The 19,697-nt window shown below is 32.7% G+C and overlaps 1 long non-coding RNA gene across 1 annotated transcript in view; it reads left to right on the top strand.

Annotated features, from left to right (window-relative positions):
- The window catches only part of LOC148188473 (uncharacterized), a 218,152-nt gene that overhangs the window by 197,693 nt on the left and 762 nt on the right, over positions 1–19,697 (top strand). Inside the window, exon 4 of the long non-coding RNA XR_015777758.1 lies at positions 3,273–3,383. This is a non-coding gene — a long non-coding RNA (uncharacterized LOC148188473). The remainder of the gene's footprint in view (positions 1–3,272; positions 3,384–19,697) is intronic.

Here is a 19,697-nt window from a genome sequence, read left to right as displayed (position 1 = left end):
GGTTTTTGGATGACAGACTTTACTGTCTTATTTTCAAATGTTTTTTTTTACAACATACTGTTGTTTTTCATGATTTTTTGACGACAGACTTTGTCCCTTTTTTGTGGTTTTTGGATGACATTCGATGTTGTGTTGTGTAGTGACTTTGGGACAGCGTGCTATAATTTGTTCTTTTTTGTGATCGTTGAACGACATGCTATACTATGTTGTTTATTATGATTTTTGGACAACATACAGAACTATACTGTGTACTTTTTTGTGATTTTTTAAAAGACATACTATATGATGTATTTTTTGTGTTTTTCTTTATTTTAGGACAACATACTATACTATGTCTTCTTTTGAGATGTTTGGATGACATACTATACTATGTTGTTTTTCTGAATTTTTGGAACACATGCTATATTATGTCCTTTTTTCATGATTTTTTTACGAGATACTATGATTTTTTTTTTGTTTTTTGACTATTTTTAAGCAACATACTATGCTATGATGTTTTTGAGCAACATACTATGCTATGATGTTTTTGAGCATCATACTTTATCATGATATTTGTGATGATTCTTGAGCGACATACTGTACTATGATGTTTTAGATAATATTTGAATAACATACTATACAATGACGTTTTTAATGATGTTCGAATATTTTTGAGCAAAATACCATCCTATGACGTTTTTGATAATATTTCATCAGTCCAAGCCGACATAGTATAGTATGCAAAAATAATATTTTTCATGCTATATTTTGAAGTTTTTGGTTCATTTTTTTTCATTTAATACTATGACGTGTTTTTCTATAAGCTTTAATATGTCATTTTCAGCCATTTTTTGGCATGTCAAAATTTTATGTTTTGGGACATACTATATTTTGTCTTTTTCAGACATTTTTTTGACATGTTAAAATATGACGTCTTTCGGCTTACTATACTATGTTGTTTTCAGCCTTTTTTTTTAACATGCCTTTTTTTTTTTACATGTTTCTATTTTTGGGCACCTGTTGTTTTTTGGGGTTTTTTTGTGAATTTCTTCAGCATTAAAGCTGGCTTTTTGTTCTTATTCCTGGTTCCCTTTTGTTTTTTGCGTTTTGAGTCCTCATCCTGCCTCACACCTGACAATACTGTCATTTTCATTGACATTTTTTTGACATGACGTATTATGACGTTTTTGCTCCCTTTTCTTTTAGAAATGCTACAGTATGACATGTTTCTACAAGCTTTGAAATGTCTTTTTCAGCCAGTTTTTTGACATGTTAAAATGTTGTTTTCAGCCATTTTTCGACATGTAAAATTATGAAACCTTTTTGCCTTTTTTTCCACATTGTATACTATAACGTATCCTACAAGATGTAATATTTCTTTTTCAGCCATTTTTTTAATGGAAAAATTTCGACATACCATACTATGGCGTTATCGGCCATTTTACCGACAGGCTTTATTATGACATTTTTGGCCTTTATATAGACATGCTGTACTTTCACATGACTATCAGCTATAATAATCCATTTCAACAATTTTTTTGACATTGTATACTATGTCACGTCTCTACAAGCTATATGTTGTTTTCAGCCATTTTTTTGACAATTTTGTCAAATTTTGCTATTTTTCAACACACTACAATATGGCATCATTGGCCATTTTTTGACATGCTAAATTATAGCATTTAGGGCCATTTTTTCGACAGGCTTTATTATGACATTTTTGGCCTTTTTTTAGTCACCTATTTTTTGACGTAACTCTTCCAGCTGTAATGTAACGTTATCAGCCATTTTTTTGACATGTCAAAATTTGAAATTTTTCAACATACTATTTGTATACAGTGGCATTTTTGGTCATTATTTTGACATGCTAAATTTTGATGGTTTTGGCCTTTTTTTCCACATTGTATACTACCACCTGTCTCTAAAAGCTATAATTATTCGTTTTTAGCCATTTTTTTCGCATGTCAAAATATGACGTTTTTGGAAATGTTTGAAATGTTTTGAAATGATGTTGTTTTAAGACGTTTTTTTCGACATGCTATATAATGACATTTTTGACCTTTTTTTCCATATTGTATACTACAACATATTTCCACAAGATGTACTACTTCTTTTTCAGCCATTTTTTTGACATATCAGAATTTGATATTTTCAACATACTATGTCGTTTCTAGCCATTTTTTCAACAGGCTTTATTGTGACATTTTTGGCCTTTTTTTAGACATGATATACTTTGATGTGTGTCTAACAGCTATAATTTGTTGTTTTCACCCTTTTTTGACATGCTAAATAATGACTTACTCTGCCTTTTTATGACATGCAAAATTACACTACAAGTTATAATATGTCTTTTTCAGACAGTTTTGTGATATGTCAAAATTTGCCATTTTTCATCATACTATACTATGGCATATTCGGCCATTTTTTTGTCAGTTTTTTGGACTATTTTTAGACATGCTATACTATGTATACCATGTATCTACAAGCTATTATATATCTTTTTGGCCACTTTTTTGACATCCTACATTCGGACTTTTTTGGTCATTTTTCCGACATGCTAAATTAAGACATTTTTGGCATTTTTTTCAACATTGTATACTACGACATGTCTCTATAAGCTATGATATGTCTTTTTCAGACAGTTTTTTGACAAGTCAAATTTCTACATTTTTTGGCATACTATACAATGGTGTTTTCGGAAATTTTTTCAACATGCTATATAATCAGGTTTTTGAACTATTTTTAGATATGCTATACTATGACGTGTCTTTACAAGGTATGATATGTCGTTTTCAGCCTTTTTTTTTACGTCAAAATATGACGTTTTTCCGCACTATGCTACAGTGTTTTTTCGACATGCTAAATTGTTTCCTTTTTCAACTTTTTTTCAAATTGTATACTATGATAGCTCTACAAACTATAATATCTCTTTTTCACCCTTTTTTTTGACATGTTAAAATTTGCTGTTATTCAACATACTATATTATGGCATGTGGCCATTTTTTGGACATGCTAATTGATGACGTTTTTGGCCTTTTTTTTTACATATTGTATACCACGATGTGTCTCGACAAGCTATATGTCTTTTTCAGCCATTTTTTTGACATGTCAGATTTTATGTTTTTTGACAGACTATACTGTACTATGGTGTTTTTGGCCACTTTTTAGACATCCTAAATCCTAAATTTTGTCCCTTTTTTCCACATTGTATACTATAAAGTGTATCTGCAAGCTATAATAGGTCGTTTTCAGCCCTTTCTTTGAAATGTCAAAATTTTATGTTATATCGACAGGAGAAGTTCACCATCACCAGTGACAAGGGTTGCGTCAGCAAGGAGAACAGTGAAGGCATGGTCCAGGGAGCTGACAAATGCACGGCTGAGGACGATGTCCAGCGTGACAAGGTATCTGCTAAGAATGTTCTGGAGTCCTATACTTTAAACATGAAGTCAATTGTGGAGGAGGAAAAGCTTGCCTGAAGATCAGTGAGGACAACAAGCATACTATGACATCCTCGGCCACTCTTTCAACAAGCTAAATTAGGACGCTTTTGGCCTTGTTTCCACATCGTATACTATGAAGTGTCTCTACAAGCAAAGATTTGTCATTTTCAGCCACTTTTTTGACATGTCAAAATTCAACGTTTTTCTACATATCAACAGGCTGTTTTTATAACACTTTTAGCTTATATTTAGACATGCTTTACTTTGGCATGTCTACCACCTATAGTAACGTTTTCAGTAACGTTTTCCGACACTATACTATAGCGTTTTTTTCGGCCATTTTTTCAACATGCTAAATTATGACGTTTTTGGCCTTTCTTTCCACATTGTATACTATTACGTGTCTCTACAAGCTCTAATATGTCGTTTTCAGCCATTTTTCCTTAACATGTCAAAATTTGCTGTTCTTCGACACAATGTACAATGGTAATTTCGGCCATATTTTTGGCATGCTGTATAATCAGGTTTCCACTTTGTAGACTGTTGTGCATCATTACAAGCTATAATATGTTATTTTCAGCCATTTTTCTGACCGGTCAGAATTTGACATTTTTCGACATAATATACTATGGCGTTTTTAGCCATTTTTACAACATCTAAATTATGAAGTTTTTGGCCTTCTTTGGCCTTTTTTTTTTCGACTTTTTATACTGTTGTGCATCTTAACAAGCTATAATAAGTTGTTTTCAGCCATTTTTATGACCTGTCAAAATTTGACATTTTTTGACATACTATACTATGAAATTTTGGGCCTTTATTGGCCTTCATTTCCACTTTGTATGCTGTGACACGTCTCTACAAGCTATGATAAGTAGTTTTAGGGTCATTTTTATGACCTGTCATAATTTGACATTTTTCAACATGCTAAATTATTATGTTTTGGGCCTTTTTTGGCCTTCAGTTCCCCTTTTTTCAGTATGATACATCTCTACAGGCTATGATAAGTCATTTTCAGCCATTTTCTTGACCTGTCAACATGTGACATTTTTTGACATAGTATACTATGGCATTTTTTGTCATTTTTTCCACATGCGAAATTATGAACTTTATGGCCTTTTTTGGCCTTAATTTCCACTTTTTATACTATGATGCATCTCTACAAGCTATAATAAGTCATTTTCAGCCATTTTTATGACCTGTCAAAATGTGACATTTTTTGACATACTATACTATGGCGTTTTTGGCCATTTTTTTCAACATGCTAGATTATGAACTTTATGGCCTTTTTTGGCCTTAATTTCCACTTTGTATACTATGACACATCTCTACAAGCTTTAATAAGTTGTTTACAGCCATTTTTATGACCTTTCAAAATTTGATATTTTTTGACATACTATCCTATGGCGTTTTTGGCCATTTTTTCAACATGTTAAATCATGAAGTTTATGGACTTCTTTTGCCTTAATTTCCACTTTGTATACTATGACGTGTCTCTACAAACTATAATAGGTGGTTTTCAGCCATTTTTATGACCTCTCAAAATTTGACATTTTTCAGCATACTATACTATGGGGGTTTTGGCCAGTTTTTCAACATGCTAAATTATGAACTTTATGGCCTTTTTTGGCCTTTAATTCCACTTTTTATACGATGATGCATCTCTACAAGCTATAATAAGTTGTTTTCAGCCATTTTTATGACCTCTCAAAATTTGACATTTTTCGACATACTATACTATGGCATTTTTTGTCATTTTTTCCACATGCGAAATTATGAACTTTATGGCCTTTTTTGGCCTTAATTTCCACTTTGTATACTATGACGCATCTCTACAAGCTATAATAAGTCATTTTCAGCCATTTTTATGACCTGTCAAAATGTGACATTTTTTGACATACTATACTATGGTGTTTTTGGCCATTTTTTTCAACATGCTAAATTATGAACTTTATGGCCTTTTTTGGCCTTAATTTCCACTTTGTATACTATGACGCATCTCTACAAGCTATAATAAGTCATTTTCAGTCATTTTTATGACCTGTCAAAATGTGACATTTTTTGACATACTATCCTATGGCGTTTTTGGCCATTTTTTCAACATGTTAAATCATGAAGTTTATGGACTTCTTTTGCCTTAATTTCCACTTTGTATACTATGACGCATCTCTACAAGCTTTAATAAGTTGTTTACAGCCATTTTTATGACCTTTCAAAATTTGACATTTTTTGACATACTATCCTATGGCGTTTTTGGCCATTTTTTCAACATGTTAAATCATGAAGTTTCTGGCCTTTTTTGGCCTTTATTTCACCTTTTTATACTATGACGTGTCTCTACAAACTATAATAGATGGTTTTCAGCCATTTTTATGACCTCTCAAAATTTGACATTTTTCAGCATACTATACTATGGGGGTTTTGGCCAGTTTTTCAACATGCTAAATTATAACGTTTTTGGCCTTTTTTGGCCTTTATTTCACCTTTTTTTAAATTATGATGTGTTTCTACAAGCTATAATAAGTCATTTTCAGTCATTTTCATGACCTGTCAAAATGTGACATTTTTTGACATACTATACTATGGCGTTTTTGGCCATTTTTTCAGCATGTCAAATCATGAAGTTTATGGACTTCTTTTGCCTTCATTTCAACTTTGTATACTATGATGTGTCTCTACAAGCTGTGATAAGTCGTTTTCAGTCATTTTTATGACCTGCCAAAATTTGATATTTTTTGACATACTATACTATGGCGTTTTTGGCCATTTTTTTCAACATGCTAGATTATGAAGTTTATGGTCTTTATTTCCACTTTGTATACTATGATGCTTCCCTGCAAGTTGTAAAAAGTTGTTTTCAGCCATTTTTATGACCTCTCAAAATTTGACATTTTTCGACATACTATAGTATGATGTTTTCATCCAGTTTTTCAACATGCTATATTATGACGTTTTGGGTCTATTTTGGCCTTCATTTTCACTCTGTATACTATGATGCGTCTCTACAGGCTATAATAAGTTGTTTTCAGCCATTTTTATGTCATCTCAAAATTTGACATTTTTCGACATACTATACTATGGGGGTTTTGGCCAGTTTTTCAACATGCTAAATTATAATGTTTTTGGCCTTTTTTGGCCTTTATTTCACCTTTTTATACTATGATGCATCTCAACAAGCTATAATAAGTTGTTTTCAGTCATTTTCATGACCTGTCAAAATGTGACATTTTTCGACATACTATACTATGGCATTTTTTGTCATTTTTTCCACATGCGAAATTATGAACTTTATGGCCTTTTTTGGCCTTAATTTCCACTTTTTATACTATGATGCATCTCTACAAGCTATAATAAGTCATTTTCAGCCATTTTTATGACCTGTCAAAATGTGACATTTTTTGACATACTATACTATGGCGTTTTTGGCCATTTTTTTCAACATGCTAAATTATGAAGTTTTGGGTCTATTTTGGCCTTCATTTCCACTCTGTATACTATGATGCGTCTCTACAAGCTTTAATAAGTTGTTTACAGCCATTTTTATGACCTTTCAAAATTTGATATTTTTTGACATACTATCCTATGGCGTTTTTGGCCATTTTTTCAACATGTTAAATCATGAAGTTTATGGACTTCTTTTGCCTTAATTTCCACTTTGTATACTATGACGTGTCTCTACAAACTATAATAGGTGGTTTTCAGCCATTTTTATGACCTCTCAAAATTTGACATTTTTCAGCATACTATACTATGGCATTTTTTGTCATTTTTTCCACATGCGAAATTATGAACTTTATGGCCTTTTTTGGCCTGAATTTCCACTTTTTATACGATGATGCATCTCTACAAGCTATAATAAGTCGTTTTCAGCCATTTTTATGACCTCTCAAAATTTGACATTTTTCGACATACTATACTATGGCATTTTTTGTCATTTTTTCCACATGCGAAATTATGAACTTTATGGCCTTTTTTGGCCTTAATTTCCACTTTGTATACTATGACGCATCTCTACAAGCTATAATAAGTCATTTTCAGTCATTTTTATGACCTGTCAAAATGTGACATTTTTTGACATACTATACTATGGCGTTTTTGGCCATTTTTTTCAACATGCTAAATTATGAACTTTATGGCCTTTTTTGGCCTTTAATTCCACTTTTTATACGATGATGCATCTCTACAAGCTAAATTAAGTCGTTTACAGCCATTTTTATGACCTTTCAAAATTTGACATTTTTTGACATACTATCCTATGGCGTTTTTGGCCTTTTTTTTCAACATGCTAAATTATGAAGTTTATGGCCTTTATTGACCTTAATTTCCACTTTGTATACTATGATGCATCTCTACAAGCTATAATATATTGTTTTCAGCCATTTTTATCTCATCTCAAAATTTGACGTTTTTCGACATACTATGGCCTTTTTGGCTTTTTTTAACATGCTCAATTATTACGTTTCTGGCCTTTTGGGCATTTATTTCCACTTTCTATACTATGACTCTTCCCTGCAAGCTGTAAAAAGTCGTTTTCAGCCATTTTTATGACCTCTCAAAATTTAACATTTTTCAGCATACTATACTATGGGGGTTTTGGCCAGATTTTCAACATGCTAAATTATAACGTTTTTGGCCTTTATTGGCCTTCATTTCCACTTTGTATACTATGACGCATCTCTACAAACTATAATTAGTGGTTTTCGGCCATTTTTATGACCTCTCAAAATGTGACATTTTTCGACATACTATACTATGGCGTTTTTAGCCATGTTTTCAACATGCTAAATTATGAAGTTTTCTGCCTTTTTTTGGCCTTTATATCCACTTTGTATACTATGACGCGTCTCTACAAGGTATAATAAGTCATTTTCAGCCATTTTTGTGACCTGTCAAAATGTGACATTTTTTGACATACTATACTATGGCGTTTTTGGCCATTTTTTTCAACATGCTAAATTATGAACTTTATGGCCTTTTTTGGCCTTTAATTCCACTTTTTATACGATGATGCATCTCTACAAGCTATAATAAGTTGTTTTCAGCCATTTTTATGACCTTTCAAGATTTGACATTTTTCGACATACTATACTATGGCATTTTTTGTCATTTTTTCCACATGCGAAATTATGAACTTTATGGCCTTTTTTGGCCTTAATTTCCACTTTGTATACTATGACGCATCTCTACAAGCTATAATAAGTCATTTTCAGTCATTTATATGACCTGTCAAAATGTGACATTTTTGGACATACTATACTATGGCTTTTTTGGCCATTTTTTTCAACATGCTAGATTATGAACTTTATGGCCTTTTTTGGCCTTTAATTTCCACTTTGTATACTATGACACATCTCTACAAGCTTTAATAAGTTGTTTACAGCCATTTTTATGACCTTTCAAAATTTGATATTTTTTGACATACTATCCTATGGCATTTTTGGCCATTTTTTCAACATGTTAAATCATGAAGTTTATGGACTTCTTTTGCCTTAATTTCCACTTTGTATACTATGACGTGTCTCTCCAAACTATAATAGGTGGTTTTCAGCCATTTTTATGACCTCTCAAAATTTGACATTTTTCAGCATACTATACTATGGGGGTTTTGGCCAGATTTTCAACATGCTAAATTATGAACTTTATGGCCTTTTTTGGCCTTTAATTCCACTTTTTATACGATGATGCATCTCTACAAGCTATAATAAGTCGTTTTCAGCCATTTTTATGACCTCTCAAAATTTGACATTTTTCAGCATACTATATTATGGGGGTTTTTGGCCAGTTTTTCAACATGCTAAATTGTAACGTTTTTGGCCTTTTTTGGCCTTTAATTCCACTTTTTATACGATGATGCATCTCTACAAGCTATAATAAGTCGTTTTCAGCCATTTTTATGACCTCTCAAAATGTGACATTTTTCGACATACTATACTATGGCATTTTTTGTCATTTTTTCCACATGCGAAATTATGAACTTTATGGCCTTTTTTGGCCTGAATTTCCACTTTGTATACTATGACGCATCTCTACAAGCTATAATAAGTAATTTTCAGTCATTTTTATGACCTGTCAAAATGTGACATTTTTTGACATACTATACTATGGCGTTTTTGGCCATTTTTTTCAACATGCTAAATTATGAACTTTATGGCCTTTTTTGGCCTTTAATTCCACTTTTTATACTATGATGCATCTCAACAAGCTATGATAAGTTGTTTTCAGTCATTTTTATGACCTTTCAAAATTTGATATTTTTTGACATACTATCCTATGGCGTTTTTGGCCATTTTTTCCACATGCGAAATTATGAACTTTATGGCCTTTTTTGTCCTTAATTTCCACTTTGTATACTATGATGCATCTCTACAAGCTATAATAAATTGTTTTCAGCCATTTTTATCTCATCTCAAAATTTGACGTTTTTCGACATACTATGGCCTTTTTGGCTTTTTTTAACATGCTCAATTATTACGTTTCTGGCCTTTTGGGCATTTATTTCCACTTTCTATACTATGACTCTTCCCTGCAAGCTGTAAAAAGTCGTTTTCAGCCATTTTTGTGACCTCTCAAAATTTAACATTTTTCAACACACTATACTCTGGGGGTTTTGGCCAGATTTTCAACATGCTAAATTATAACGTTTTTGGCCTTTATTGGCCTTCATTTCCACTTTGTATACTATGACGCATCTCTACAAACTATAATTAGTGGTTTTCGGCCATTTTTATGACCTCTCAAAATGTGACATTTTTCGACATACTATACTATGGCGTTTTTAGCCATGTTTTCAACATGCTAAATTATGAAGTTTTCTGCCTTTTTTTGGCCTTTATATCCACTTTGTATACTATGACGCGTCTCTACAAGCTATAATAAGTCGTTTTCAGCCATTTTTATGACCTGTCAAAATTTGACATTTTTCGACATACTATACTATGGCATTTTTTGTCATTTTTTCCACATGCGAAATTATGAACTTTATGGCCTTTTTTGGCCTTAATTTCCACTTTGTATACTATGATGCATCTCTACAAGCTATAATAAGTCATTTTCAGTCATTTTTATGACCTGTCAAAATGTGACATTTTTTGACATACTATACTATGGCGTTTTTGGCCATTTTTTTCAACATGCTAAATTATGAACTTTATGGCCTTTTTTGGCCTTTAATTCCACTTTTTATACGATGATGCATCTCTACAAGCTAAATTAAGTCGTTTACAGCCATTTTTATGACCTTTCAAAATTTGACATTTTTGACATACTATCCTATGGCGTTTTTGGCCTTTTTTTTCAACATGCTAAATTATGAAGTTTATGGCCTTTATTGACCTTAATTTCCACTTTGTATACTATGATGCATCTCTACAAGCTATAATAAATTGTTTTCAGCCATTTTTATCTCATCTCAAAATTTGACGTTTTTCGACATACTATGGCCTTTTTGGCTTTTTTTAACATGCTCAATTATTACGTTTCTGGCCTTTTGGGCATTTATTTCCACTTTCTATACTATGACTCTTCCCTGCAAGCTGTAAAAAGTCGTTTTCAGCCATTTTTGTGACCTCTCAAAATTTAACATTTTTCAACACACTATACTCTGGGGGTTTTGGCCAGATTTTCAACATGCTAAATTATAACGTTTTTGGCCTTTATTGGCCTTCATTTCCACTTTGTATACTATGACGCATCTCTACAAACTATAATTAGTGGTTTTCGGCCATTTTTATGACCTCTCAAAATGTGACATTTTTCGACATACTATACTATGGCGTTTTTAGCCATGTTTTCAACATGCTAAATTATGAAGTTTTCTGCCTTTTTTTGGCCTTTATATCCACTTTGTATACTATGATGCATCTCTACAAGCTATAATAAGTCATTTTCAGCCATTTTTATGACCTGTCAAAATGTGACATTTTTTGACATACTATACTATGGCGTTTTTGGCCATTTTTTTCAACATGCTAAATTATGAACTTTATGGCCTTTTTTGGCCTTTAATTCCACTTTTTATACAATGATGCATCTCTACAAGCTATAATAAGTCGTTTTCAGCCATTTTTATGACCTGTCAAAATTTGACATTTTTCGACATACTATACTATGGCATTTTTTGTCATTTTTTCCACATGCGAAATTATGAACTTTATGGCCTTTTTTGGCCTTAATTTCCACTTTGTATACTATGACGCATCTCTACAAGCTATAATAAGTCATTTTCAGTCATTTATATGACCTGTCAAAATGTGACATTTTTGGACATACTATACTATGGCTTTTTTGGCCATTTTTTTCAACATGCTAGATTATGAACTTTATGGCCTTTTTTGGCCTTAATTTCCACTTTGTATACTATGACACATCTCTACAAGCTTTAATAAGTTGTTTACAGCCATTTTTATGACCTTTCAAAATTTGATATTTTTTGACATACTATCCTATGGCATTTTTGGCCATTTTTTCAACATGTTAAATCATGAAGTTTATGGACTTCTTTTGCCTTAATTTCCACTTTGTATACTATGACGTGCCTCTACAAATTATAATAGGTGGTTTTCAGCCATTTTTATGACCTCTCAAAATTTGACATTTTTCAGCATACTATACTATGGGGGTTTTGGCCAGTTTTTCAACATGCTAAATTATGAACTTTATGGCCTTTTTTGGCCTTTAATTCCACTTTTTATACGATGATGCATCTCTACAAGCTATAATAAGTCGTTTTCAGCCATTTTTATGACCTCTCAAATTTGACATTTTTCAGCATACTATATTATGGGGGCTTTTGGCCAGTTTTTCAACATGCTAAATTGTAACGTTTTTGGCCTTTTTTGGCCTTTATTTCACCCTTTTATACTATGATGCATCTCAACAAGCTATAATAAGTCGTTTTCAGCCATTTTTATGACCTCTCAAAATTTGACATTTTTCGACATACTATACTATGGCATTTTTTGTCATTTTTTCCACATGCGAAATTATGAACTTTGTGGTCTTTTTTGGCCTTAATTTCCACTTTGTATACTATGACGCATCTCTACAAGCTATGATAAGTCATTTTCAGTCATGTTTATGACCTGTCAAAATGTGACATTTTTTGACATACTATACTATGGCGTTTTTGGCCATTTTTTTCAACATGCTAAATTATGAAGTTTATGGCCTTTATTTCCACTTTGTATACTATGATGCTTCCCTGCAAGTTGTAAAAAGTTGTTTTCAGCCATTTTTATGACCTCTCAAAATTTGACATTTTTCGACATACTATAGTATGATGTTTTCGTCCAGTTTTTCAACATGCTATATTATGACGTTTTGGGTCTATTTTGGCCTTCATTTTCACTCTGTATACTATGATGCATCTCTACAGGCTATAATAAGTTGTTTTCAGCCATTTTTATGTCATCTCAAAATTTGACATTTTTCGACATACTATACTATGGCGTTTTTGGCCATTTTTTCAACATGTTAAATCATGAAGTTTATGGACTTCTTTTGCCATAATTTCCACTTTGTATACTATGACGTGTCTCTCCAAACTATAATAGGTGGTTTTCAGCCATTTTTATGACCTCTCAAAATTTGACATTTTTCAGCATACTATACTATGGGGGTTTTGGCCAGTTTTTCAACATGCTAAATTATAACGTTTTTGGCCTTTTTTGGCCTTTATTTCACCTTTTTTTTAATTATGATGTGTTTCTACAAGCTATAATAAGTCATTTTCAGCCATTTTTATGACCTGTCAAAATGTGACATTTTTTGACATACTATACTATGGCGTTTTTGGCCATTTTTTCAGCATGTCAAATCATGAAGTTTATGGACTTCTTTTGCCTTCATTTCAACTTTGTATACTATGATGTGTCTCTACAAGCTGTGATAAGTCGTTTTCAGTCATTTTTATGACCTGCCAAAATTTGATATTTTTGACATACTATACTATATGCTTTTGGCCATTTTTTTCAACATGCTAAATTATGAAGTTTATGGCCTTTATTTCCACTTTGTATACTATGATGCTTCCCTGCAAGTTGTAAAAAGTTGTTTTCAGCCATTTTTATGACCTCTCAAAATTTGACATTTTTCGACATACTATAGTATGATGTTTTCGTCCAGTTTTTCAACATGCTATATTATGACGTTTTGGGTCTATTTTGGCCTTCATTTTCACTCTGTATACTATGATGCGTCTCTACAAGCTATAATAAGTTGTTTTCAGCCATTTTTATGTCATCTCAAAATTTGACATTTTTCGACATACTATACTATGGGGGTTTTGGCCAGTTTTTCAACATGCTAAATTATAATGTTTTTTGGCCTTTTTGGCCTTTTTTATTTCACCTTTTTATACTATGATGCATCTCAACAAGCTATAATAAGTTGTTTTCAGTCATTTTCATGACCTGTCAAAATGTGACATTTTTCTTCACATACTATACTATGGCATTTTTTATCATTTTTCCATTATGCGTAAATTATGAACTTTAAGGCCTTTTTTTGGCCTTAATTTTAATTTCCACTTTTTATACTATGATGCATCTCTACAAGCTATAATAAGTCATTTTCAGCCATTTTTATGACCTGTCAAAATGTGACATTTTTTGACATACTATACTATGGCGTTTTTAGCCATTTTTTTCAACATGCTAGATTATGAACTTTACGGCCTTTTTTTGCCTTAATTTCCACTTTGTATACTGTGACACATCTCTACAAGCTTTAATAAGTTGTTTACAGCCATTTTTATGACCTTTCAAAATTTGATATTTTTTGACATACTATCCTATGGCGTTTTTGGCCATTTTTTCAACATGTTAAATCATGAAGTTTATGGACTTCTTTTGCCTTAATTTCCACTTTGTATACTATGACGTGTCTCTACAAACTATAATAGGTGGTTTTCAGCCATTTTTATGACCTCTCAAAATTTGACATTTTTCAGCATACTATACTATGGGGGTTTTGGCCAGTTTTTCAACATTTTTTCGACATACTATAGTATGATGTTTTCATCCAGTTTTTCAACATGCTATATTATGACGTTTTGGGTCTATTTTGGCCTTCATTTTCACTCTGTATACTATGATGCGTCTCTACAAGCTATAATAAGTTGTTTTCAGCCATTTTTATGTCATCTCAAAATTTGACATTTTTCGACATACTATACTATGGGGGTTTTGGCCAGTTTTTCAACATGCTAAATTATAATGTTTTTGGCCTTTTTTGGCCTTTATTTCACCTTTTTATACTATGATGCATCTCAACAAGCTATAATAAGTTGTTTTCAGTCATTTTCATGACCTGTCAAAATGTGACATTTTTCGACATACTATACTATGGCATTTTTTGTCATTTTTTCCACATGCTAGATTATGAACTTTATGGCCTTTTTTGGCCTTAATTTCCACTTTTTATACTATGATGCATCTCTACAAGCTATAATAAGTCATTTTCAGCCATTTTTATGACCTGTCAAAATGTGACATTTTTTGACATACTATACTATGGCGTTTTTGGCCATTTTTTTCAACATGCTAGATTATGAACTTTATGGCCTTTTTTGGCCTTTAATTTCCACTTTGTATACTATGACACATCTCTACAAGCTTTAATAAGTTGTTTACAGCCATTTTTATGACCTTTCAAAATTTGATATTTTTTGACATACTATCCTATGGCGTTTTTGGCCATTTTTTCAACATGTTAAATCATGAAGTTTATGGACTTCTTTTGCCTTAATTTCCACTTTGTATACTATGACGTGTCTCTACAAACTATAATAGGTGGTTTTCAGCCATTTTTATGACCTCTCAAAATTTGACATTTTTCAGCATACTATACTATGGGGGTTTTGGCCAGTTTTTCAACATTTTTTCGACATACTATAGTATGATGTTTTCATCCAGTTTTTCAACATGCTATATTATGACGTTTTGGGTCTATTTTGGCCTTCATTTTCACTCTGTATACTATGATGCGTCTCTACAAGCTATAATAAGTTGTTTTCAGCCATTTTTATGTCATCTCAAAATTTGACATTTTTCAGCATACTATACTATGGGGGTTTTGGCCAGTTTTTTCAACATGCTAAATTATAATGTTTTTGGCCTTTTTTTCACCTTTGTTTATTATGATGCATTTCTACAAGCTATAATAAGTCATTTTCAGCCATTTTTATGACCTGTCAAAATGTGACATTTTTCGACATACTATACTATGGCATTTTTTGTCATTTTTTCAGCATGTCAAATCATGAAGTTTATGGACTTCTTTTGCCTTCATTTCAACTTTGTATACTATGATGTGTCTCTACAAGCTGTGATAAGTCATTTTCAGCCATTTTTATGACCTGCCAAAATTTGATATTTTTTGACATACTATACTATGGCGTTTTTGGCCATTTTTTTCAACATGCTAAATTATGAAGTTTATGGCCTTTATTTCCACTTTGTATACTATGATGCTTCCCTGCAAGTTGTAAAAAGTTGTTTTCAGCCATTTTTATGACCTCTCAAAATTTGACATTTTTCGACATACTATAGTATGATGTTTTCGTCCAGATTTTCAACATGCTATATTATGACGTTTTGGGTCTTTTTTGGCCTTCATTTTCACTCTGTATACTATGATGCGTCTCTACAGGCTATAATAAGTTGTTTTCAGCCATTTTTATGTCATCTCAAAATTTGACATTTTTCGACATACTATACTATGGCGTTTTTGGCCATTTTAACAATATGCTAAATTATCACATTTCTGGCCTTTTTTGACTTTTATTTCCACTTTGTATACTATGATGCGTCTCTACAAGCTATAATAAGTCGCTTTCAGTCACTTTCATGGCATGTCAAAATTTGACATATTTCGACATACTACACTATGGCATTTTTGCCTATTTTTTCTACATGCTTAACTATGATGTTTTAGATTTTTATTGGCTTTTATTTCCACTTTGTATAATATGATGTTTCTCTACAAGCTATGATAAGTCTTTTTCAGCCATTTTTACAACTTCTCAAAATTTGACATTTTTCGACATACTATACCATGGCGTTTTTGGCCATTTCTTCAACAAGTCAAGTCAAGTCCACTTTATTTATAGAGCCCATTATCACAAAACATGGTTTGCCTCAGAAGGCTTTACAGTGTACGACATCTCTCTGCCCTTAGATCCTCACACCACCTAAGGAAAAACTCCCGAAAAAGAACCCTTTTAATGGGGGGGGGGGACCTCAGAAAGAGCGGCAGAGGATGATGAGGGATCCCTCTTCCAGGACAGACAGATGTGCAATAGATGTTGTAAATAACAAATGAAATACAATTGTGGCAAAAAGGAAAGAGCCAGAGAGAGGGGAGGAGAGGGGGAGAGAGATGCACAGCAATAATGGAAACAGACGCATGTCTTATTACAATAACGATAGGTGTGAAATTATTAAATGCACTCTATGATGATATTGTGGGTGTTGATAAGAGTCTCATGCATATATGGAGGTGTCCAAAGGCATGATCACGGCATCGGCGCAACCACAACCAAGACCACGATTAGGGCGATCAGGGGGTACAGTATCAGTACAGCCACAGCACGAGCACAACCAAAGGCAGGGTCACAGCAGCAGCACAGCTATCACCACAGTCAGGCACAGCCAAGGTTGTGGCCAGGATCCAGGGAAACTAGGAAACAAGGGAGCAAGGATGCTCCAGAGAGGCAATGGGATTAGGGTAGTGCAGTTCAACAGACCCAGGCTCCGTAATCTCGAGCCCCAGGTAGTGACAGTCTCACATGGCTATCACAGATGCGAGGCTAAGCAAAGCAGTATGCATAATGCAGTAAACAGACATGCGTGATTTTCAGATGGCGGGAGTAAAAGAAGGAAAAGGGGCTCAGTGTATCATGAAAAGTCCCCCGGCAGATTAAACCTATGTCAGTCTAACTATGGGCTGGTCCAGGCAGCCTGAGCCAGCCCTAATTATAAACTTTATCAAAGAGAAAGGTCTTAAGTCTACCCTTAAAAGTGGAAATGGTGTCTGCCTCCCTGACCAAAACTGGAAGATGGTTCCATAAGAGAGGAGCATGGTAGCTGAAAGCTCTGGTTCCTATCCTACTTTTGGAAACTCTGGGAACCACAAGTAATCCTGCATTTTCAGAGCACAGTGATCTTTAGGGTTGGTAAGGAACTATGAGCGGCAAACAGATAGGATGGAGCCTGACCATTTAGAGCTTTTTAAGTAAACATTCTACATTATAACATTTTTGGCCTTTTTTGGCCTTCATTTCCACTTTGTTTACTATAATGCATCTCTACAAGCTATAAGAACTCGTTTTCAGCCATTTTTATGACCTGTCAAAATTTGACATTTTTCAACATTCAAAACTGTAGCGTTTTTGGCCATTTTTACAACATGCTAAATCATGACGTTTCTGGCCTGTTTTGGCCTTTAATTCCTTTTTGTATACTATGACGCATCTCTACAAGCTATAATAAGTCATTTTCAGCCATTTTTATGACCTCTCAAAATTTGACATTTTTCGACATAGTATATTAATGACGTTTTTGGTCATTTTTTTAACTTGCTAAATCATGACGTTTTAGGCCTTTTTTGACCTTCATTTCCACTTTGTATACCATGATGCGTCTCTGCAAGCTATAATAAGTCGCTTCAGCCATTTTCATGACCTGACAAAATTTGACATTTTTCAACATACTATACTATGGCATTTTTAGCCATTTTTACAACATGCAAAATCATGACGTGTTTGACCTTTTTTGACCTTCATTTCCACTTTGTATACTATGACGTGTCTCTACAAGCTATAATAAGTAGTTTTCAGCCATTTTTATGTCCTCTCAAACTTTGACATTTTTTGACATACTATACTATGGCGTTTCTGGCCAATTTCACAACATGCTAAATTATGAAGATTCTGGCCTGTTTTGACCTTTAATTCCACTTACTATACTATGATGGGTCTCTACAAGCAATAATATGTCATTTTAAGACATTTTTATGACCTGTCAAAATTTGACATTTTTTGACATACTATACTATGGCGTTTTTAGCCATTTTTTTAACATGCTAAATCATGACGTTTTTGGCCTTTTTTGACCTTCATTTCCACTTTGTATACTATGACACGTCTCTACATAATAAGTCGTTTTTAGCCATTTTTATGACCTGTTTATGTTTTTCAACATAATATACCATGGCATTTTCTAAACATGCTAAATTATTATGTTTCTGGCCTGTTTTGGCCTTCATTTCCACTTTGTATACAAATACACGTGTGTACAAGGTATAATATGTTGTTTTAAGACATTTGATAGTTTTCGAAGACTTTACTATGGCTTTTTTGGACATTTTTTGAACATGCTAAATGATGACATTTTTGGCCTGTTTTGGTCTTTATTTCGGTGTTGTATACTATGACGCGTCTCTACAAGCTATAATAAGGTGTTTTAAGTCTTTTTTATGACCTTTCAAAATTTGACATTAGACATACTATACTATGGCGTTTTTGGCCATTTTTTCAACATGTTAAATTATGATGTTTTTGGCCTTTATTTCCACTTTGTATACTTTTGTGTGTCTCTACAAGCTATAATAAGTCGCTTTCAGCCATTTTCATGACCTGTCAAAATTTGACTTTTTTTTGACGTACTATACTATGGCGTTTTTGGCCATTTTTTCAACATGCTAAATTACGATGTTTTTTGCCTTTTTTAGCCTTTATTTCTACTTTGTATACTATGACACGTCTCTACAAGCTATAATGAATCGTATTCAGCCATTTTTATGAGATGTCAAAATTTGACATTTTACAACATACTATACTATGGCATTTTTGGTCATTTTTTCAACATGTTGAATTATGACGTTATGGGCCTTTTTTGGCCTTTATTTTCACTTTGTATATGATAACGCAGCTGTACAAGGTACAATATGTCGTTTTAAGACATTATCATGACCTTTCAAAATTTGATATTTTTTTGACTACTATGCTATGGCGTATTTGGCCATTTTTTCAACATGCATAATTCTAACATTTTTTGCCCTCATTTCATTCTAAGTTGGCACATGCTAAGTTATGACATTTTTGGCCTTTTCTGACCTTCATTTCCACTTTGTGTGCTATGATGCGTTTCTTCAATCTATAATAAGTCCTTTTCAGCCATTTTCATGACCTCAAAATTCGTCAAAATTTGAAGTTTTTTTTTTACATACTATACTATGACATTTTTGGCCATTTTTTCAACATGCTAAATTAAGATGTTT

Source organism: Plectropomus leopardus, chromosome 10 (genome assembly GCF_026936395.1).
Source record: "Plectropomus leopardus strain MGB_pleo_1.0 chromosome 10, ASM2693639v1, whole genome shotgun sequence".
NCBI classification, from domain to species: Eukaryota; Metazoa; Chordata; class Actinopteri; order Perciformes; family Serranidae; genus Plectropomus; species Plectropomus leopardus.
This window is presented reverse-complemented; position numbering and strand designations above follow the sequence as displayed.